The following is a 25,110-nucleotide window of genomic DNA, read 5'->3' as shown; positions in this document are numbered from 1 at the left end:
TCTGGGCCCTCTCGGTAATGCACATCACTATAAGCCTTGCAAGCAATGTGATTAATGAGTTAGTTGCGGGACGTTGCATTACGGAACGAGTAAAGAGACTTGCCGATAACGAGATTGAACAAGGTATTGAGTACCGATGATCATACTTTACTAGATATGGTGCGATCTATGATGTCTCTTACTGATTTACCGCTATCATTTTGGGGTTATGCTTTAGAGACAGCTGCATTCACGTTAAATAGGGCACCAACGAAATCCATTGAGACGACACCTTATGAACTGTGGTTTGGCAAGAAACCAAAGTTGTCGTTTCTTAAAGTTTGGGGCTGCAATGCTTATGTGAAAAAGCTTCAACCTGATAAGCTCGAACCCAAATCGGAGAAATGTGACTTCATAGGATACCCAAAGGAGACTGCTGGGTACACCTTCTATCAAGATCTGAAGGCAAGACATTTGTTGCTAAGAATGGATCCTTTCTAGAGAAGGAGTTTCTCTCGAAAGAAGTGAGTGGGAGGAAAGTAGAACTTGATGAGGTAACTGTACCTGCTCCCTTATTGGAGAGTAGTTCATCACACAAACCGGTTCCTGTGACACCTACACCAATTAGTGAGGAAGCTAATGATGATGATCATGAAACTTCAGATCAAGTTACTACTGAACCTCATAGCTCAACCAAAGTAAGATCCGCACCTGAGTGGTAAGGTAATCCTATCTGGAGGTCACGTTACTTTACCATGACGAGCCTACGAACTATGAGGAAGCGATGATGAGCCCAGATTCCGCAAAATGTCTTGAAGCCATGAAATCTGAGATGGGACCCATGTATGAGAACAAAGTGTGGACTTTGGTTGACTTGCCCGATGATCGGCAAGCCATCGAGAATAAATGGATCTTCAAGAAGAAGACTGACGCTCACGGTAACGTTACTATCTAAGCTCGACATGTTGCGAAAGGTTTTCGACAAGTTCAAGGAGTTGACTACGATGAGACCTTCTCACCCGTAGCGATGCTTAAGTCCGTCCGAAACATGTTAGCAATTGCTGCATTTTATGATTACGAAATTTGGCAAATGGATGTAAATACTGCATTCCTGAATGGATTTCTGGAAGAAGAGTTGTATATGATGCAACTAGAAGGTTTTATCGATCCAAAGGGTACTAACAAAGTGTGCAAGCTCCAGCGATCTATTTATGGACTGGTGCAAGCCTCTCGGAGTTGGAATAAACATTTTGATAGTGTCATCAAAGCATATTGTCTTATACAGACTTTTGGAGAAGCCTGTATTTACAAGAAAGTGAGTGGGAGCTCTGTAGCATTTCTAATATTATATGTGGATGACATATTGTTGATTGGAAATGATATAGAATTTCTGGATAGCATAAAAGGATACTTGAATAAGAGTTTTTCAATGAAAGATCTCGGAGAAGCTGCTTATATATTGGGCATCAAGATCTATAGAGATAGATCAATACGCTTAATTGGACTTTCACAAAGCACATACCTTGATAAAGTTTTGAAGAAGTTCAAAATGGATCAAGCTAAGAAAGGGTTCTTGCCTGTGTTACAAGGTGTGAAGTTGAGTAAGACTCAATGCCCGACCACTGCAGAAGATAGAGAGAAAATGAAAAGTGTTCCCTATGCTTCAGCCATAGGCTCTATCATGTATGCAATGATGTGTACCAGACCTAATGTGTGCCTTGCTATTAGTTTAGCAGGGAGGTACCAAAGTAATCCAAGAGTGGATCACTTGATAGCGGTCAAGAACATCCTGAAATACCTGAAAAGGACTAAGGATATGTTTCTCGTTTATGGAGGTGACAAAGAGCTTGTCGTAAATGGTTACATCGATGCAAGCTTTGACACTGATCCAAATAATTCTAAATCGCAAACCGGATACGTGTTTATATTGAACTGTGGAGCTGTCAGTTGCAGCAGTTCTAAACAAAGCGTCGTGGCGGGATCTACGTGTGAAGCGGAGTACATAGCTGCTTCGGAAGCAGCAAATGAAGGAGTCTGGATGAAGGAGTTCATGTCCGATCTAGGTGTTATACCTAGTGCATCGGGTCCAATGAAAATCTTTTGTGACAATACTGGTGCTATTGCCTTGGCAAAGGAATCCAGATTTCACAAGAGAACCAAGCACATCAAGAGACGCTTCAATTCCATCTGGGATCAAGTCCAGGTGGGAGACATAGAGCTTTACAAGATACATACGGATCTGAATGTTGCAGACCCGTTGACTAAGCCTCCTCCATGAGCAAAACATGATCAGCACCAAGACTCCATGGGTGTTAGAATCATTACTGTGTAATCTAGATTATTGACTCTAGTGCAAGTGGGAGACTGAAGGAAATATGCCCTAGAGTCAATAATAAAGTTATTATTTATTTCCTCATATCATGATAAATGTTTATTTTTCATGCTAGAATTGTATTAACCGGAACAATAATACATGTGTGAATACATAGACAAACATAGTGTCACTAGTATGCCTCTACTTGACTAGCTCGTTGATCAAAGATGGTTGAGTTTCCTAGCCATGGACATGAGTTGTTATTTGATTAATGGGATCACATTATTAGGAGAATGATGTGATTGACATGACCCATTTCGTTAGCTTAGCACTTGATCGTTTAAGTTTACTGCTATTGCTTTCTTCATGACTTATACATGTTCATATGACTATGAGATTGTGCAACTCCTGAATACCGCAGGAACACTTTGTGTGCTACCAAACGTCACAACGTAATTGGGTGATTATAAAGGTGCTCTACAGGTGTCTCCAGTGGTGTTCGTGGAGTTGGCATAGATAAAGAATAGGATTTGTCACTCCGATTGTCGGAGAGGTATCTCTGGGCCCTCTCGGTAATGCACATCACTATAAGCCTTGCAAGCAATGTGACTAATGAGTTAGTTGCGGGATGTTGCATTACGGAATGAGTAAAGAGACTTGCCGGTAACGAGATTGAACAAGGTATTGAGTACCGATGATCATACTTTACTAGATATGGTGCGATCTATGATGTCTCTTACTGATTTACCGCTATCGTTTTGGGGTTATGCTTTAGAGACAGCTGCATTCACGTTAAATAGGGCACCAACGAAATCCATTGAGACGACACCTTATGAACTGTGGTTTGGCAAGAAACCAAAGTTGTCGATTCTTAAAGTTTGGGGCTGCAATGCTTATGTGAAAAAGCGTCAACCTGATAAGCTCGAACCCAAATCAGAGAAATGTGTCTTCATAGGATACCCAAAGGAGACTGTTGGGTACACCTTCTATCACAGATCTGAAAGCAAGACATTTGTTGCTAAGAATGGATCCTTTCTAGAGAAGGAGTTTCTCTCAAAAGAAGTGAGTGGGAGGAAAGTAGAACTTGATGAGGTAACTATACCTGCTCCCTTATTGGAAAGTAGTTCATCACAGAAACCGGTTCCTGTGACACCTACACCAATTAGTAAGGAAGCTAATGGTGATGATCATGAAACTTCAGATCAAGTTACTACTGAACCTCGTAGGTCAACCAGAGTAAGATCTGCACCAGAGTGGTAAGGTAATCCTATTCTGGAGGTCATGTTACTTGACCATGACGAGCCTACGAACTATGAGGAAGCGATGATGAGCCCAGATTCCGCAAAATGTATTAAAGCCATGAAATCTGAGATGGGATCCATGTATGAGAACAAAGTGTGGACTTTGGTTGACTTGCCTGATGATTGGCAAGCCATCGAGAATAAATGGATCTTCAAGAAGAGGACTGACGTTGACGGTAACGTTACTGTCTACAAAGCTCGACTTGTTGTGAAAGGTTTTCGACAAGTTCAAGGAGTTGACTACGATGATACCTTCTCACCCGTAGCGATGCTTAAGTCCGTCCGAATCATGTTAGCAATTGCCGCATTTTATGATTATGAAATTTGCTAAATGGATGTAAAGACTGCATTCCTGAATGGATTTCTGGAAGAAGACTTGTATATGATGCAACCAGAAGGTTTTCTCGATCCAAAGGGTACTAACAAAGTGTGCAAGCTCCAGCGATCCATTTATGGACTGGTGCAAGCCTCTCGGTGTTGGAATAAGCATTTTGATAGTGAATCAAAGCATATGGTTTTATACAGACTTTTGGAGAAGCCGGTATTTACAAGAAAGTGAGTGGGAGCTCTGTAGCATTTCTAATATTATATGTGGATGACATATTGTTGATTGGAAATGATATAGAATTTCTGGACAGCATAAAAGGATACTTGAATAAGAGTTTTTCAATGAAAGATCTTGGAGAAGCTGCTTATATATTGGGCATCAAGATCTATTGAGATAGATCAAGACGCTTAATTAGACTTTCACAAAGCACATACCTTGATAAAGTTTTGAAGAAGTTCAAAATGGATCAAGCTAAGAAAGGGTTCTTGCCTGTGTTACAAGGTGTGAAGTTGAGTAAGACACAATGCCCGACCACTGCAGAACATAGAGAGAAAATGAAAAGTGTTCCCTATGCTTCAGCCATAGGCTCTATCATGTATGCAATGATGTGTACAAGACCTGATGTGTGCCTTACTATTAGTTTAGCAGGGAGGTACCAAAGTAATCCAGGAGTGGTTCACTTGACATCGGTCAAGAACATCCTGAAATACCTAAAAAGGACTAAGGATATGTTTCTCATTTATGGAGGTGACAAAGAGCTTATCGTAAATGGTTACGTCGATGCAAGCTATGACAATGATCCAGACGATACTAAATCGCAAACCGGATACGTGTTTATATTAAACGGTGGAGCTTTCAGTTGGAGCAGTTCTAAACAAAGCGTCATGGCGGGATCTACGTGTCAAGCGGAGTACATAGCTGCTTCAGAAGCAGCAAATGAAGGAGTCTGGATGAAGGAGTTCATATTCGATAAAGGTATTATGCCTAGTGCATCGGGTCCAATGAAAATCTTTTGTGACAATACTGGTGCTATTGCCTTGGCAAAGGAATCCAGATTTCACAAGAGAACCAAGCACATCAAGAGACGCTTCAATTCCATCTGGGATCAAGTCCAGGTGGGAGACATAGAGATTTGCAAGATACATACGGATCTGAATGTTGCAGGACCGTTGACTAAGCCTCTTCCACAAGCAAAACATGATCAGCACCAAGACTCCATGGGTGTTAGAATCATTACTGTGTAATCTAGATTATTGACTCTAGTGCAAGTGGGATAATGAAGGAAATATGCCCTAGAGGCAATAATAAAGTTATTATTTATTTCCTCATATCATGATAAATGTTTATTTTTCATGCTAGAATTGTATTAACCGGAACAATAATACATGTGTGAATACATAGACAAACATAGTGTCACTAGTATGCCTCTACTTGACTTGCTCGTTGATCGAAGATGGTTGAGTTCCCTAGGCATAGACATGAGTTGTTATTTGATCAATGGGATCACATCGTTAGGAGAATGATGTGATTGACTTGACCCATTTCGTTAGCTTAGAACTTGATCGTTTAAGTGTACTGCTATTGCTTTCTTCATGACTTATACATGTTCCTATGACTATGAGATTGTGCAACTCCCGAATACCGGAGGAACACTTTGTGTGCTACCAAACATCACAATGTAACTGGGTGATTATAAAGGTGCTCTACAGGTGTCTCCGATGGTGTTCGTGGAGTTGGCATAGATCAAGAATAGGATTTGTCACTCCGATTGTCGGAGAGGTATCTCTGGGCCCTCTCGGTAATGCACATCACTATAATCCTTGCAAGCAATATGACTAATGAGTTAGTTGCGGGATGTTGCATTATGGAATGAGTAAAGAGACTTGCCGATAACGAGATTTAACTAGGTATTGAGATACCGACGATCGAATCTCGGGCAAGTAACATACCGATGACAAAGGGAACAACGTATGTTGTTATGCAGTTTGACCGATAAAGATCTTCGTAGAATATGTAGGAACCAATATGAGCATCCAGGTTCCGCTATTGGTTATTGACCAGAGACATGTCTCGGTCATGTCTACATAGTTCTCGAACCCGTAGGTTCCACGCGCTTAATGTTCTGTGACGATCGGTATTATGAGTTTTTGTGTTTTGATGTACCGAAGGTAGTTCGGAGTCCCGGATATGATCACGGACATGACGAGGAGTCTTGAAATGGTCGAGACGTAAAGATCGATATAATGGATGACTATGTTCGGACACCAGAAGGGTTCCAGGAGGTTTCAGACATATACCGGAGTACCGGGGGTTACCGGAACCACACCCCCCAGAAGCTATTGGGCCTTATGGGCCTTAGTGAAGAAGAGAGAGGGCATCCAGGAGGTGGCGCGCGGCCCCCCTTGCCCCAATCCGAATTGGACAAGGGGAAGGGGCGGCGGCCCCCCTCTCCTTCCTTCTCTCCACCTCCTCCTTCCCCCTTCTCCTTCTTGGAATAGGAAAGGGAGGGGGCACACCTACTTGGAGTAGGATTGCCCCCCCTTGGGCGTGCCTCTCCCCTGGCCGGCCCTCTCCTCCTCCCCCCTTTACATACGGGGGTAGGGGGCACCCCAAAGACACAACAATTGATCTGTTGATCTCTTAGCCGTGTGCGGTGCCCCCCTCCACCATAATCCACCTCGGTTATATCGTAGCGGTGCTTAGGCGAAGCCCTGCGACGGTAGCTTCATCAACATAGTCACCACGCCGTCGTGCTAACGAAACTCTCCCTCGAGCTCTACTGGATCGTGAGTTCACGGGACGTCACCGAGCTGAACGTGTGCTGAACGCAGATGTGCCGTACGTTCGGTGTTGAGGATCGGTTGATCATGAATACGTACGACTACATCAATCGCGTTGTTATAACGCTTCCGCTTAACGATCTACGAGGGTACGTGGACGACACTCTCCCCTCTCGTTGCTATGCATCACCATGATCTTGCGTGTGCGTAGGAAAATTCTTGAAATTACTATGTTCCCCAACAGTGGCATCCGAGCCAGGTTTATGCGTAGATGTTATATGCACGAGTAGAACACAAGTGATTTGTGGGCGATACAAGTCATACTTCTTACCAGCATGTCATACTTTGGTTCGGCGGTATTGTTGGATGAAGCGGCCCGGACCGACATTGCGTGTACACTTATGCGAGACTGGTTCTACCGACGTGCTTTGCACACAGGTGGCTGGCGGGTGTCAGTTTCTCCAACTTTAGTTGAACCGAGTGTGCCTACACCCGGTCCTTGAGAAGGTTAAAACAGCACTAACTTGACAAACTATCGTTGTGGTTTTGATGCGTAGGTAAGAACGGTTCTTGCTCAGCCCGTAGCAGCCACGTAAAACTTGCAACAACAAAGTAGAGGACGTCTAACTTGTTTTTGCAAGGCATGTTGTGATGTGATATGGTCAAGACATGATGCTATATTTATTGTATGAGATGATCATGTTTTGTAATGGAGTTATCGGCAACTGGCAGGAGCCATATGGTTGTCGCTTTATTGTATGCAATGCAATCGCCATGTAATTGATTTACTTTATCACTAAGCGGTAGCGATAGTCGTAGAAGAAATAGTTGGCAAGACGACAACGAAGCTACGATGGAGATCAAGGTGTCGCACCGGTGACGATGGTGATCATGACGGTGCTTTGGAGATGGAGATCAAAGGCACAAGATGATGATGGCCATATCATATCACTTATATTGATTGCATGTGATGTTTATCCTTTATGCATCTTATTTTGCTTTGCTTGATGGTAGCATTATAAGATGATCTCTCACTAAATTTCAAGGTAAAAAGTGTTCTCCCTGAGTATGCACCGTTGCCAAAGTTCGTTGTGCCGAGACACCACGTGATGATCGGGTGTGATAAGCTCAACGTTCATCTACAATGGGTGTAAGACAGTTTTGCACACGTAGAATACTCGGGTTAAACTTGATGAGCCTAGCATATGCAGATATGGCCTCGGAACACTGAGACCGAAAGGTCGAGTGTGAATCATATAGTAGATATGATCAACATATATAGTGATGTTCACCATTGAAAACTACTCCATTTCACGTGATGATCGGTTATGGTTTAGTTGATATGGATCACGTGATCACTTAGATGATTAGAGGGGTGTCTATATAAGTGGGAGTTCTTTAAGTAATATGATTAATTGAACTTAAATTTATCATGAACTTGGTACCTGATAGTATTTTGCTTGTCTATGTTATTGTAGATAGATGGCACGTGTTGTTGTTCCGTTGAATTTTAATGCGTTCCTTGAGAAAGCAAAGTTGAAAGATGATGGTAGCAATTACACGGACTGGGTCCGTAACTTGAGGATTATCCTCATTGCTGCACAGAAGAATTACGTCCTGGAAGCACCGTTGGGTGCCAAACCCGCTGCAGGAGCAACGCCAGATGTTATGAACGTCTGGCAGAGCAAAGCTGATGACTACTCAATAGTTCAGTATGCCATGCTTTACGGCTTAGAACCGGGACTTCAACGACATTTTGAACGTCATGGAGCATATGAGGTGTACCAGGAGTTGAAGTTAATATTTCAAGCAAATGCCCGGATTGAGAGATATGAAGTCTCCAATAAGTTCTACAGCTGCAAGATGGAGGAGAATAGTTCTGTCAGTGAACATATACTCAAAATATCTGGATATCATAATCACTTGACTCAGCTGGGAGTTAATCTTCGGGTTGATAGTGTCATTGACAGAGTTCATCAATCACTGCCACCAAGCTACAAGAGCTTTGTGATGAACTATAATATGCAAGGGATGGATAAGACGATTCCCGAGCTCTTCGCAATGCTAAAGGCGGCGGAGGTAGAAATCAAGAAGGAGCATCAAGTGTTGATGGTCAACAAGACCACCAGTTCAAGAAAAAGGGTAAAGGGAAGAAGAAAGGGAACTTCAAGAAGAACAGCAAATAAGTTGCTGCTCAAGAGAAGAAACCCAAGTCTGGACCTAAGCCTGAGGCTGAGTACTTCTACTGCAAAGGGACTGGTCACTCGAAGCGGAACTGCCCCAAGTATTTGGCGGATAAGAAGGATGGCAAGGTGAACAAAGGTATATGTGATATACATGTTATTGATGTGTACCTTACTAGAGCTCGCAGTACCACCTGGGTATTTGATACTGGTTCTGTTGCTAATATTTGCAACTCAAAACAGGGACTATGGATTAAGTGAAGACTGGCTAAGGATGAGGTGACGATGCGAGTGGGAAATGGTTCCAAAGTCGTTGTGATCGTCGGCGGCACGCTACCTCTACATCTACCTTCGGTATTAGTTTTAGACCTAAATAATTGTTATTTGGTGCCAGCGTTAAGCATGAACATTATATCTGGATCTTTTTTGATGCGAGATGGTTATTCATTTAAATCTGAGAATAATGGTTGTTCTATTTATATGAGTAATATCTTTTATGGTCATGCACCCTTAAAAAGTGGTCTATTTGTGTTGAATCTCGATAGTAGTGATACACATATTCATAATGTTGAAGCAAAAAGATGCAGAGTTGATAATGATAGTGCAACTTATTTGTGGCACTGCCGTTTGGGTCATATTGGTGTAAAGCGCATGAAGAAACTCCATACTGATGGACTTCTGGAATCACTTGATTATGAATCACTTGGTACTTGCGAACCATGCCTAATGGGCAAGATGACTAAAACGCCATTCTCCGAAACAATGGAGCGAGCAACAGACTTGTTGGAAATCATACATACTGATGTATGTGGTCCGATGAATATTGAGGCTCGCGGCGGGTATTGATGTCTACTACACAACCTTCTTCTTGTAGACGTTGTTGGGCCTCCAAGTGCAGAGGTTTGTAGGACAGTAGCAAATTTCCCTCAAGTGGATGACCTAAGGTTTATCAATCCGTAGGAGGCGTAGGATGAAGATGGTCTCTCTCAAGCAACCCTGCAACCAAATAACAAAGAGTCTCTTGTGTCCCCAACACACCCAATACAATGGTAAATTGTATAGGTGCACTAGTTCGGCGAAGAGATGGTGATAAAGTGCAATATGGATAGTAGATAATGGTATTTGTAATCTGAAATTATAAAAACAGCAAGGTAACAAGTGATAAAAGTGAGTGTAAACGGTATTGCAATGTGTGGAAACAAGGCCTAGGGTTCATACTTTCGCTAGTGTAAGTTCCCTCAACAATACTAACATAATTGGATCATAAAACTATCCCTCAACATGCAACAAAGAGTCACTCCAAAGTCACTAATAGCGGAGAACAAACGAAGAGATTATGGTAGGGTACGAAACCACCTCAAAGTTATTCTTTCCAATCAATCCATTGGGCTATTCCTATAGGTGTCACAAACAGCCCTGGAGTTCGTACTAGAATAACACCTTAAGACACAAATCAACCGAAACCCTAATGTCACCTAGATACTCCAATGTCACCTCAAGTATCCGTGGGTATGATTATATGATATGCATCACACAATCTCAGATTCATTTATTCAACCAACACAAAGGACCTCAAAGAGTGCCCCAAAGTTTCTACCGGAGAATCACGACGAAAACGTGTGCCAACCCCTATGCATAGGTTCATGAACCCGCAAGTTGGTCACCAAAACATACATCAAGTGGCACGCGGTATCCCATTGTCACCACAGATATCCACGGCAAGACATACATCAAGTGTTCTCAAGTCTTTAAAGACTCAATAGGATAAGATAACTCCAAAGGGGAAACTCAATTCATTACAAGAGAGAAGAGGGGGAGGAGAAACATAGGATCCAACTATAATAGCAAAGCTCGCGATACATCAAGATCGTGCCAAATCAAGAACACGAGAGAGAGAGAGAGAGAGATCAAACACATAGCTACTGGTACATACCCTCAGCCCCGAGGGAGAACTACTCCCTCCTCGTCATGGAGAGCACCGGGATGATGAAGATGGCCACCGGTGAGGGATCCCCCTCCGGCAGGGTGCCGGAACAGGGTCCCGATTAACTTTTGGTGGCAACGGAGGCTTCTGGCGGTGGAACTCCCTATCTATTGTGTGTTCTGGAAGTTTTAGGTCATGTAGGTATATATGGGTGCAGGAGGTACGTCAGGGGATCCACGAGGGCCCCACGAGACAGGGGGCACGCCCTAGGGGGGGCTCACCCTCGTGAGCACCTCGTTCCTTCCTTGATGTGGGGTCCAAGTCCATCGGGTGTGTTTCCTTCCAAAACTAACTTCTCCAGTTGATTGCGTTCCGTTTCGACTCCGTCTGATATTCCTTTTCTTCAAAACACTAAAATAGGCGTAAAACAGCAAATCTGGGTTGGGCCTCCGGTTAATAGGTTAGTCCCAAAAATAATATAAAAGTGGAAAATAAAGCCCAATATTGCCTAAAACAGTAGATAATATAGCATGGAGCAATCAAAAATTATAGATACATTGGAGACGTATCAGGTATCGTTATTTTCTCACCTTCACAGATGATTTGAGCAAATATGGGTATATCTACTTAATGAAACATAAGTCTGAAACATTTGAAAAGTTCAAAGAATTATAGAGTGAAGTGGAAAAATCATCATAACAAGAAAATAAAGTTTCTATGATCTGATCGTGGAGGAGAATATTTGAGTTACAAGTTTGGTCTACATTTGAAACAATGTGGAATAGTTTCGCAACTCACGCCACCCGGAACACCACAGCGTAATGGTGTGTCCGAACGTCGTAATCATACTTTACTAGATATGGTGCGATCTATGATGTCTCTTACTGATTTACCGCTATCATTTTGGGGTTATGCTTTAGAGACAGCTGCATTCACGTTAAAATAGGGCACCATCGAAATACGTTGAGACGACACCTTATGAATTGTGGTTTGGAAAGAAACCAAAGTTGTTGTTTCTTAAAGTTTAGGGCTGCAATGCTTATGTGAAAAAGCTTCAACCTGATAAGCTCGAACCAAAATCAGAGAAATGTGTCTTCATAGGATACCCAAAGGAGACTGTTGGGTACACCTTCTATCACAGATCCGAAGGCAAGACATTTGTTGCTAAGAATGGATCCTTTCTAGAGAAGGAGTTTCTCTTGAAAGAAGTGAGTGAGAGGAAAGTAGAAATTGATGAGGTAATTATACCTGATCCCTTATTGGAGAGTAGTTCATCACAGAAACCAGTTCCTGTGACACCTACACCAATTAGTGAGGAAGCTAATGATGATGATCATGAAACTTCAGATCAAGTTACTACTGAACCTCGTAGGTCAACCAGAGTAAGATCTGCACCAGAGTGGTACGGTAATCCTGTTCTGGAGGTCATGTTACTTGACCATGACGAGCCTATGAACTATGAGGAAGCGTAGATGAGCCCAGATTCCGCAAAATGGCTTGAAGCTATGAAATCTGAGATGGGATCCATGTATGAGAACAAAGTGTAGACTTTGGTTGACTTGCCCGATGATCGGCAAGCCATCGAGAATAAATGGATCTTCGAGAAGAAGACTGACGATGGCGGTAACGTTACTGTCTACAAAGCTCTACTTGTTGCGAAAGGTTTTCGACAAGTTCAAGGAGTTGAGTATGACGAGACCTTCTCACCCGTAGCGATGCTTAAGTCCGTCCGAATCATGTTAGCAATTGCCACATTTTATGATTATGAAATTTGGCAAATGGATGTAAAGACTGCATTCCTGAATGGATTTCTGGAAGAAGAGTTGTATATGATGCAACGAGAAGGTTTTATCGATCCAAAGGGTACTAACAAAGTGTGCAAGCTCCAGCGATCCATTTATGGACTGGTGCAAGCCTATCGGAGTTGGATAAACATTTTGATAGTGTGATCAAAGCATATGGTTTTATACAGACCTTTGGAGAAGCCTGTATTTACAAGAAAGTGAGTGGGAGCTCTGTAGCATTTCTAATATTATATGTGGATGACATATTGTTGATTGGAAATTATATAGAATTTCTGGATAGCATAAAAGGATACTTGAATAAGAGTTTTTCAATGAAAGATCTCGGAGAAGCTGCTTATATATTGGGCATCAAGATCTATAGAGATAGATCAAGACGCTTAATTGGACTTTCACAAAGCACATACCTTGATAAAGTTTTGAAGAAGTTCAAAATGGATCAAGCTAAGAAAGGGTTCTTGCATGTGTTACAAGGTGTGAAGTTGAGTAAGACTCAATGCCCGACCACTTCAGAAGATAGAGATAAAATGAAAAGTGTCCCTATGCTTCAGCCATAGGCTCTATCATGTATGCAATGATGTGTACCAGACCTGATGTGTGCCTTGCTATTAGTTTAGCAGGGAGGTACCAAAATAATCCAGGAGTGGATCACTGGACAGCGGTCAAGAACATCCTGAAATACCTGAAAAGGACTAAGGATATGTTTCTCGTTTATGGAGGTGACAAAGAGCCTGTCGTAAATGGTCACGTCGATGCAAGCTTTGACACTGATCCGGGGGATTCTAAATCGCAAATCGGATATGTGTGTATATTGAACGGTGGAGTTGTCAGTTGGAGCAGTTCTAAAAAAGCATCGTGGCGGGATCTACGTGTGAAGAAGAGTACATAGCTGCTTCGGAAGCAGCAAATGAAGGAGTCTGGATGAAGGAGTTCATATCCGATCTAGGTGTTATACCTAGTGCATCGGGTCCAATGAAAATCTTTTGTGACAATACTGGTGCTGTTGCCTTGGCAAAGGAATCCAGATTTCACAAGAGAACCAAGCACATCAAGAGATGCTTCAATTCCATATAGGATCAATTCCAGGTGGGAGACATAGAGATTTGCAAGATACATACGGATCTGAATGTCGCAGACCCGTTGACTAAGCCTCTTCCACGAGCAAAACATGATCAGCACCAAGACTCCATGGGTGTTAGAATCATTACTGTGTAATCCTTGACTCTAGTTCAAGTGGGAGACTGAAGGAAATATGCCCTAGAGGCAATAATAATGTTTATTATTCATGCTAGAATTGTATTAACCGGAAACATAATACATGTGTGAATACATAGACATAGTGTCACTAGTATGCCTCTACTTGACTAGCTTGTTGATCAAAGATGGTTGAGTTTCCTAGCCATAGACATGAGTTGTTATTTGATCAACGGGATCACATCATTAGGACAATGATGTGATTGACTTGACCAATTTCGTTAGCTTAGCACTTGATCGTTTAAGTTTACGGCTATTGCTTTCTTCATGACTTATACATGTTCCTATGACTATGAGATTGTGCAACTCCCGAATACCGGAGGAACACTTTGTGTGGTACCAAACGTCACAACAGAACTGGGTGATTATAAAGGTGCTCTACAGGTGTCTCCGATGGTGTTCGTGGAGTTGGCATAGATTAAGAATAGGATTTGTCACTCCGATTATCGGGGAGGTATCTTTGGGCCATCTCGGTAATGCACATCACTATAAGCCTTGCAAGCAATGTGACTAATGAGTTAGTTGCGGGACGTTGCATTATGGAACGAGTAAAGAGACTTGCCGGTAACGAGATTGAACTAGGTATTGAGATACCGACGATCGAATCTCGGGCAAGTAACATACCGATGACAAAGGGAACAACGTATGTTGTTATGCGGTTTGACCGATAAAGATCTTCGTAGAATATGTAGGAACCAATATGAGCATCCAGGTTCCGCTATTGGTTATTTACCAGAGACATGTCTCAGTCATGTCTACATAGTTCTCGAACCCGTATGGTCCGCACACTTAAAGTTCTGTGACGATCGGTATTATGAGTTTCTGTGTTTTGATGTACCGAAGGTAGTTCAGAGTCCCGGATATGATCACGGACATGACGAGGAGTCTCGAAATGGTCGAGACGTAAAGATCGATATATTGGATGACTATGTTCGGACACCGGAAGGGTTCCGGGAGGTTTTGGATATATACCAGAGTACCGGGGGTTACCGGAACCCCCCCCCCCCCCGGGAAGCTATTGGGCCTTATGGGCCTTAGTGGAGAAGAGAGAGGGAAGCTAGGAGGTGGCGCGCGGCCCCCCTTGCCCCAATCCGAATTGGACAAGGGGAAGGGGCGGCGGGCCCCCTCTCCTTCCTTCTCTCCGCCTCCTCCTTCCCCTTTTCCTTCTTGGAATAGGAAAGGGAGGGGCAAACCTACTTGGAGTAGGATTGCCCCCCCTTGGGCGCGCCTCTCCCCTGGTCGGCCCTCTCCTCCTCCCCCCTTTATATACAGGGGTAGGGGGCACCCCAAAGACACAACAATTGATCTGTTGATCTCTTAGCCGTGTGCGGTGCCCCCCTCCACCATAATCCACCTCGATTATATCATAGCGGTGCTTAGGCGAAGCCCTGCGATGGTAGCTTCATCAACATCGTCACCATGATGTCGTGCTGCCGAAACTCTCCCTCGAGCTCTACTGGATCGTGAGTTCGTGGGACGTCACCGAGCTGAACGTGTGCTGAACGCGAAGGTGCCATACGTTCGGTGCTGAGGATCGGTTGATCGTGAAGACGTATGACTACATCAACCGCGTTGTTATAACACTTCCGCTTAACGGTCTACGAGGGTACGTGGACGACACTCTCCCCTCTCGTTGCTATGCATCACCATGATCTTGCGTGTGCGTAGGAAAATTCTTGAAATTACTACGTTCCCTAACAGTTATGCGGTTTGACCGATAAAGATCTTCGTAGAATATGTAGGAACCAATCTGAGCATCCAGGTTCCGCTATTGGTTATTGACCGGAGCTGAGTCTCAGTCATGTCTACATAGTTCTCGAACCCGTAGGGTCCGCACGCTTAACGTTCGGTGATGATCGGTATTATGAGTTTATGTGTTTTGATGTACCGAAGGTATTTCGGAGTCCCAGATATGATCACCGACATGACGAGGAGTCTCAAAATGGTCGAGACATAAAGATCGATATATTGGATGGCTATATTCGGACACCGAAAGTGTTCCGGGTGATTTCGGAGAAAACCAGAGTGCCGGAGGGGTTGCCGAAACCCCCCGAGAAGTATTGGGCCTTAGGGGAGAGAGAGGGCAGCAGCCCAGGAGGTGGCGCACCCCCCCCCATGGGGAGTCCAAATAGGACTAGGGGAGGGGGCGCGACCCCTCTTTCCCTCTCCCTCTCCATCTCTTTCCTTCCCCTTCCTCCTTCCTAGTAGGACTAGGAAAGGATGAATCCTACTCCTACTAGGAGGAGGATTCCTCCTCTCCTTGGGCGCCACTAGGGCTGGCCGGCCTCCCCCCTTGCTCCTTTATATACGGGGGCAGGGGGCACCCTAGGACACACAAGTTGATTGTTCCAAGTTGTGTGTGGTGGCCCCCTCCACCATAATCCACCTCGGTCATATCATAGCGGTGCTTAGGCGAAGCCCTGTTCCGGTAGCAACATCATCACCGTCATCACGCCGTCGTGCTGACGAAGCTCTCCCTCGAAGCTCTACTAGATCGTGAGTTCGCAGGATGTCACCGAGCCGAACGTGTGTAGGTCACGGAGGTGCCGTACCTTCGGTACTGGGATCGGTCCATCGTGAAGACATACGACTACATCAACTGCGTTGTCATAATGCTTCTGCTTGCGTTCTACGAGGGTACGTAGACAGCACTCTTCCCTCTTGTTGCTATGCATCACCATGATCTTGCATGTGCGTAGGATTTTTTTTGAAATTACTACGTTCCCCAACAGCCGCTGCTCGCCATTTCGCCTTGGGGTTCTTCCTCCTAGTTCAAACAGCTCCACCAGCCCCCCACCTTTGAGCGCTCCGGCCGGGCGCACGGAAGGAGGCCGCGCCGCAGGTCGAGCAGGTGGCGGGCGCCCCACCCGTGGTGTCGCAGGAAGGTGGCGGGCGGAGCAGGTAGCGGTGGAGCGTCGACGCAGGACGGTAGCGGCGGAGCAGGCCGTGCAGCTGGTGGCGGGACAGGTGCTCGCTACGGCGCAGGACGGCCGGTCGGTGGATGGGCAGAGTGGGCGTCGATTTGGCCAGCTAGAACCTACGAATGATTTGGGGATTTTGTTGCACGGGCCCACATGTCAGCTCTGGACCCACGCCGGCGGACGAAATGGACTAAAATCTGGCCGTTTGGCCTTGTTATAGTAGTTGCGCATGGACTTGGGGCAAAACTGAGCACAATTCGCATCTGAGGGCAAAACTGAGCACACGTGGACAACACAAGTGGTAAAAGGATAATTAACCCTTTTTTAATGTACTAGTTCATTGTCCATGTGTTGCAACAGGCACAAGTCTAGTGGTTCTACACTAATGTTGTTTACATATAAGTTTAGGATCCTTATGCATGTTAGGAGAACAAGTTACAAAGCACGTGTCAATGAATTTAAGCAATGCTATTTATGTAACCGTAATAACTAGGAGTAAATAACAATAAATAATTAGAACCATTTGTTAGCCAACAGTTGAAGTTTAGAAACCCAATTGAACGGTAGGAAAATAATCTATCGGAGTTCAATGCAAAATAGAAAGATTCTCATCAGGTACATGTATGATGTAGGAGGGCCAGCAGCAGGCCGCGCGCAGGGCTGGTTTGTGAGGCGGCAGTGCATGTTGTGAAAAGGAAAGTGGGTGGAGTCTGCTAGCGCCCGTCAGGGCTTTTCGTGGATATGTGTTTCTTGCATGTTTGGCTTCAAGCAGTCGATGTCCAAATGCTCCTTACTTGCTTTTATTTGCTTGTGACATGACGTCTGTGCACAGACCGCCCACGCCTACATCGGTTGTCCGTGACCCAAATTTCGACCGGAGGCTGAACGAATTACCATAGGACAAATGAATGCCATGACACACCACCCACGGGATTGCCATGGCGTCGTGCGGGGCGGTCTACCGCAAGTGGCTTGCCGCATGCCACTAACGAGGCCGTCTTCCTCTGCCCGCGTGCTCCGGCGCTGCGCTTCCACTACGCCATCGACGACGGTGAAGGCGACGCCTGAGCCACCTAACACCTTGTGTCACGATGCCTGGAGCTAGCGGTCTTAGAAACACTTTGCAAAAAAAACCTCGGGGGCTCCCGCGATTGCCCAGTCGATCTGGCAGCGACGGAGATCCAGAGTGAGTGAGTAGATTGCGGCCTCGGCGCCGGCAGTCCCACCAGAAAAGGGGGCCCCCTTCCTGGAGTCGGCCTCGTCGGGGGCCTCTTCAGCGTGCAGGATTGGAAGGAGCTTCAGATGAGATCAAGGCGTATTTTCAGGCGGGCGAAGAACCGAGAGCGGTGCCTGCAGCATTCAAGGGAAAGAGCGATGGATTTGATCCGTATTTTGGCAGGTGAGATCCCCTCTGTTCCATATGGGGAAGGTTCGATCGGGACCAATTGCGCCATGACATCCGCGGATTTAGTGGACCGTGTTTTGCGGGAAAATATGATGATAGCGCAGGATTTGTATTTGTTTCCTAATCAATTGGTAGATCTTTCTTCTGGATTGGATAGTAGAGAGAGGAATCGGTGGGGATCGACCATGTCACCGATTTTACCTTTGGAAACACTAGAATTTAATTCCTGTAAAGGCAATAGAGAAAATTCCGCTGCTATTACTTGGAAACGGCGTATTTATGGTGTTTCTATTTCCTTGTTTATTAAGACTATCAATTATGCTCGGGTTGCAGAGGATAGTTTTGTAGATTTAGCAGGTCATCCTCTGTCAGGACCCGATTCCAAGTCACATCGATCTAGCTGGTAACACCTCATATCACTTTGCGGCCTCACGCACGGTATTCCCATGGGTTGCCTTACCATGGTCCGGGACCGTTTGCGCCTTTTGGCTCACGTATATGATAGTGTCGCTAGCATCCATATGACAGAGAACACGGGCCGACATGGCTAGTCGTGGACCCAAAGCGGCACAAACCTATGGGGACAGGCATACATGAACAACATCAAGCATGTCGGTTAACAGCGTGTGAATCCGGACTGTAGCACTAGGCTAACAGGACTCCGGGGAACCCGGGCAGTAGCAGGCTAGGCAGGACTTCGGATGTCACCGTGTGACATTTCCCCGAAGGGACAGACATAGGAACAAAGTGAAACACATGCCGGCCAGTCAAGTATCCTGAGCAGTAGTGCTGGGCTAGCAGGACTCCAGTGAACCAGGCTGTAGCGGACTACTATGGCTCAAGGAGCACTAGACTACATTTCCCCATAAGAGAGGCTGCCAAGGATAAACAACTAGATTGTCGGATCCCACACATACCAAGCATTTCAATCATACACACAATATGCTCGATATGTGTTAATACAACATGGCATCACAACAAAACTCTACAGCTAAAGTACTTTATTTAAAGGCTCCGAAGAGCCAGATATTACAGACATGGGTCTCATGACCCAACATTCAGAGCATACCAGACAAAGCACATGCGGAAGCTTCAACATGTCTGAGTACAGACATCTACAAATGAAAAAGGTTGAGAAGCCTGACTAACGCCCAGATCCTGCCGAGGGCACAAGATCGTAGCTGAGGTAGCAAACTAAACGTCGAAGTCCACACGGAACTACTAGCGAGACTGATGTCTCTCTGCAAAACATAAAATAAGCAAACGTGAGTACAATTGTACTCAGCAAGACTTACATCAGAACTAACTACATATGCATCGGTATCAACAAGGGGGGTGGTGGAGTTTAACTGCAGCAAGCCAGCTTTGACTCAGTGGCTAACCTGAACTACGACTGCAAGCAACTCTTTTGAGGTGGCGCACACGAGTCCACATATTCACCATTCAATACACCACTATGGATCCGCTCCCGTCTCCCTACGAGAAGGCCATCCATAGCACTCACATTTATCTTGCGAGTTTTAGAGTATCCACTTCAAGTTATCTATGAACTGTACAGGTAACCAAGCTGTCCTTTACCACGGACGCGGCTATTCGAATAGATGATGTTAACCCTGCAGGGGTGTACTTCTTCACACACGCTCTCACCACTTACCGCCATTTACACGACATGTACTCGGCAACCTTCAAGCGGAAGCCCAACGAGGGTGTCGGCCACGGCCTACCTAAACACTCAAGTCTCTAGTCCAGGTTTATTGCCTATCCAGGTTCCATCCGCGGGGAGTCCGGCCGAGGTTTCCACATACGGTCCCGGACGATGTGTACAGGGTTCCGAGACACCAATCGGGCGCCCGGCATGCCCGGCAACGGTGTATCTACCGCATCATAGCCCACCCCTAGGCTCAGCGCTACACACGGCCGCCAACACATATCCTATAAACACCAGAAACTAGTTGCAACTCCTGGACAGAGAACTAGGGTGGTTAAGAAGCCGAGAGGGTCCATTGGTTTCGGGCCCAATGTGTGGTAGTAGCTGGTTCTTAAATCACACATACAGATCTCGGTGCTTAAGGACGGTTCCAATGAAACAACCCACCATGTACTCCTACATGGCCTCTCATCGATACCTTTACCAAATCGTGTTCAACACACTTAGCTCACACACAGAAGGACATGTTCACAACTTTCCAATTCATCCCCGATGAATCAGACCTGACACAACTCTAAGAAATAGCAGGCATGACAAACAAGCATGAATGAGTAGGCACATCAGGGCTCAAACAACTCCTACTCATGCTAGTGGGTTTCATCTATTTACTGTGGCAATGACAGGTCATGCAGAGGAAAGGGGTTCAACTACCGCAACATGTAATAGTTGAATCATTGTTGTCCTAATGCAGTAAAAGAGAGCAGGAGCGAGAGAGTGGGATTGTATCGGAATGAACAAGGGGTTTTTGCTTGCGTGGCACTTCTGAAGATAGTATAACTCTTCATCGGTGTCTTCGAACTCATTGTCGAAACACGTCGACTAAGAGGGGACAATTTCCGGTAAAGGAACATAAGCAACATTGAATTAACGCAATGCACAAGCAAATGAATGATATGACATATTAAGGTACTGAATTGAGCTAATGCAACAGCAAGTCATTTTAATTGAAGTGGAATTCAAACTACATAAAATTCCAACTCCAAACCTATTTTTCAAATTTACCTTAATCATGTTTTATCCTAATCAGTGGAGTTAACTTGCTCAAACATGCATGAACATGGCATAAACAGATTCCTTGGATTTTTCTGATCATTTTTCATATATAAATTATTTCCATTGGAGTTATAGATTATTTTCTATGATTTTTGGAACTTTTGGACATTTTCTGGAATTTCCTGAATTAATAAAAACACCAGAAAAGCTTTATTGCGTCAGCATGACAGAAGCATGATGTCACCAGGTCAACCGGGGCTGTTGCAGGTCAAACCTGACATGTGGGGTCCACACGTCAGTGACACAGGGGCTAAACCCGGTCAAACCCAATGTTGACTAGGTTTGACCCTGCGGTAGGGCCCGCTATCAGTGGCTGTTAGGGTGATTAACTGGTTGGGTTAGCGCCTAATGACGTCCACGTCATCAGTCGTCGAAGTTTCGCTGGCGACGACCATTTCGCGCGGCGGAGATCGTCGGGACTCCGCTACAGCCCATGGTTTGAGGCGGGGTTTGCTCCTACGTGCTCCTGGGAGCGAGCTGCGTCGACCAGTGGTGGTGGCCGGAGCTGCGGTGGCTAGGATCAACGGCAGCGACCAAAACAGCGGCGGCCGGAGCTACGGGTTCGAGCGGGGCGAGGCCACAGAAGACGGGAGGGTTGGCTAAGGGGCTCACCGAGATCCTAAAGATACTAGGAGCACGGTGCCGCGCTTGGTTTCGGGCCTCAGTGGCTGCGGTGACGGCGGCGACATCGCCGGCGGCGTGGAGTTCTTGGCCAAGACGGGGCTATGGCCTGGAGGTCGAAAGCGGCCAGGGGAGAAGGGGGAAACGACTCGGGGCTCACTGCGGTGACGTAGGGATGGCCAGCGTGCTCAGGGAAGCGTCGGAGGCGGCGAATCGACCGACGAAGTCCGATGAGCAGATGCAGTGGTGACGAGCTTGAAGATGACAGCATGGTGATCCTCGGCTTGCGTGGCTTGGCGAGGAGGAAGAGGGGAACCAGGCGGAGCCTCTAAGCGCGTTGGCGAGGCAAGGCAGTGGTTGTGGCCACGACAACAGCGAGGGGCGGCGACGACGGCGCTCGATTAGTGAGAGAGATAGCCAGGGGAGGGGATGAGCTCGAGGAGGAGGCCTAGGGGGTTCCAGGGGTGTCGTGGCGGCCTTGGACGAGTCAGGGATGACGCAGGCAGGGTGGAGCTGGCCAGGCGCGTGCGCGCGCGGCGACCACGCACTGCATCCTTCTGGCAGGAGGAGGAAGAAGACCCCCTTGCCCCTAGTGGGTTGGGCCAGGACAGGGGTTGGGCCGGGTGCTTCAGTAACAGGCCACAAAGGTGAGCTACAGGTAACTTTCTATTCTATTTTATTTTCCTTCTGTTTTTCTTTTATTTAATCTTTTGCCACTGTTTTGAATTCAAACAAAATTCAACAATGCCAAAACATCCTCTGAGTATTTTTATGTTGCTTCATGGACTTTTCCAGAGGCACATAAATCATCACAGAGCATTTGAAAATATATCCCATATATATTTGAATATATTTTCAAATTCAAATAGAATATTGTTTTAAATTCAGAGACCAAATTATTCCTGAAAAATGTTCCAAAATTTTGGTTAGGTATATAACCCTTGCCAAAATTCTCAAAACTATTTCTAGGGCAAGTTGGAATCACTGAATGCAATTTAAAGGGTTCTTGCCCTTCTTTTAAAATAATTTTTGAGGCTTTGAATATTCCTCATTTCAATTTCTTGAATTTAACATGATGCATGCTCACTGATGCAACTATTACACTCAAGTATTCTGGGGCTGTGACAACTCACCCCTACTAAACAAGAATCTCGTCCCGAGATTCAAGTCGTGAGGTAAGGAGACAGAGGGACACAAGCTAACATGATATTCTTGATCCAACTTCCCTTCTTAAAGATGTCGACTCCTTGCGTCATATTGATCTTGGCATCTTTGCTTGTGAGATCTTCACCCAACACGAGGATAAAAGAGCAAGATAACTCTATAGGAATCGATCTTCTTAAAGACCGAGCAACTCACGATCAACTCGCGAAATGAGACGTTGAACATCTCTTGAGCTGAGACACAAAACACACCTTAAAAAGGATGGAAGAAACAATTAACGAGGGTTTCAAAGTAGCAAGGAGAAATTGCCATGATCCCATTACGGGACACCTCGGGGGAGGTGACTCATAGAATTATTCCCTTAAGTGGCAAAAAGAATTACTTTTGATATCTAGATCATTGAAACTCTTTATACCAGCCTAAGGAAAATCACAATCGATCGTTTGAGGAAGTTCGGAAGAATGGCATACTCAAACTAGGATGGATGATGTGGACTACCTTGTTGAAGACAACGCAATGGATGATTTTTGCCTATCACCAGAAATGGGTGGAACCCATGGTAAGTCCACTTTTGAGGATGATCCTTGACAGCAACTGCTGAGAAGGACAAACCATGGAAAATTGGCACAATGGGGTGCAAGCTGGGAACAAAATGCAAATGTTGGGAATGTTCCAATCATCATATCTGTCTGAGATTCAGATCTGGTTGGAAACAGGATATTTCAGACAGCCTGCCTGGAAAAGAAAGTTTGCAACACAAACCGACGAGACGGAGTTGCGAGATTCTTGGGGAATGAACCACGATAGCAAGCTCCAAAACATAAGTTGGTTCTGCTACATACATGTGAACACACTGTCCCAGACAAGCATGATCACGTAGTAGTCTTATAATAAAACACTACCGAGTTCAGGTGGGGCACCATCAACGAGGATATCGAAGTCTTGTGCATAAACTAGTATTCGCACAGCAACTCCTTTTCCTTGAGCAAATCAATCAGTGGCTTGGGGTGCTAGGGAATACATATGGGCTGAAGGTTGCAAGTCTTCAAACCATAGAATACTTCGCACATATGCATGACCGACTTGGGATGGTTCCAACGGAAGCAAAAACAAGCTTTCTCGAATTCACGGCGACAACTTACATCAAATGCACGTGAATTAGAGGAGGTCACTCCTTTCATCCAAACGTATACCTCATGAACGGAATATGAAGGCAATGCTTACAAAGTTTCCAATACTAGTGTAATGTTCAACATGAATCATGGGGGAGACAAAATGCTGCTGATGGGCTCAACAACAACTCATCGGAGCTTCCATATCACTGGACTTCCACCATCATGTAAACACGGTGATAGCATTGGTCAGACCAAAGATGTAATGGTGTATGCTCGAGGGATCAACCACGAGTAATACAACATTACGAACATCGTTGGTTCTGATTTGAGTTGACGATAGCCCATACTCAAGTCAAAGTTTTGACAAGGCAATAGATCCAACAACTGATCACGAGGACCAATTGATGGAGATATCATCTTTCTTCAACACACACACACACACACAAAAATATATCCCTTAACATGAACTAAGTCAGACAAGCTTTATCTTCCAACTCTCCAAGCTGTTGTTTGGCTTAACCAACTAGCTCAGGGTATCCAACACAGATTCTTGGAGAATGGGTGGTTTGGAGGAAAAACCAACATGATCACGAACTCAACATAGCGGTCAGGTGACACCTGGTAATACTTTTGAGAAGATATTCGGAAAATCACGAACCACCGATATGTTACTAAACTCGAGAACATTCTTGCTTTTCAGGGCAAGACGATGGGACCAAGAGAGTGATGGATTGCCACAATCCTATCTCATTGATCGAAGAGTGCACCGAAAATAAGGGCTAGGTAGCACGATCCATCTTAGGATGATGATTCAATAACCAACACGCTAAGAATGAAATTATTGTCCATTAGCTACCAAGCAACGGGGTTGCTAGTAGTATTGATTTCGCACATCATGGTTCACTTGCCGGCATTCTGGTTGCGAGAACACAGGACCGAGGAATGAAAAATGATGGAAAGAAGTATCACTGCAACAAGAATTCATGAGAGATGGTGCAATTCTCATGAAAATCCTGACATAAAGAGGGCAATACTTCAGGGTAGAACAGAATCAAAAGCTGGATTGGCATTTTGATCTGCGGAATACAACTGCTTTGACCCAATCCTAGATATGGATGAGGTACTGGAGTTTGTTTCTCCTAGTCATTCTGAAATAGAATGGCTCGACGGACCGCAAGAATAATAGGCATCGATGAACACGAATGCACAACTATTCCTAACTATCAATTGATAGATGAAGGTCGGAATATAACTGAAA

This window comes from Triticum urartu, chromosome 2A (genome assembly GCF_056163025.1).
Source record: "Triticum urartu cultivar PI428250 chromosome 2A, HENAU_Tu73, whole genome shotgun sequence".
NCBI classification, from domain to species: Eukaryota; Viridiplantae; Streptophyta; class Magnoliopsida; order Poales; family Poaceae; genus Triticum; species Triticum urartu.
Note: the sequence above shows the minus strand (reverse complement) of the source record.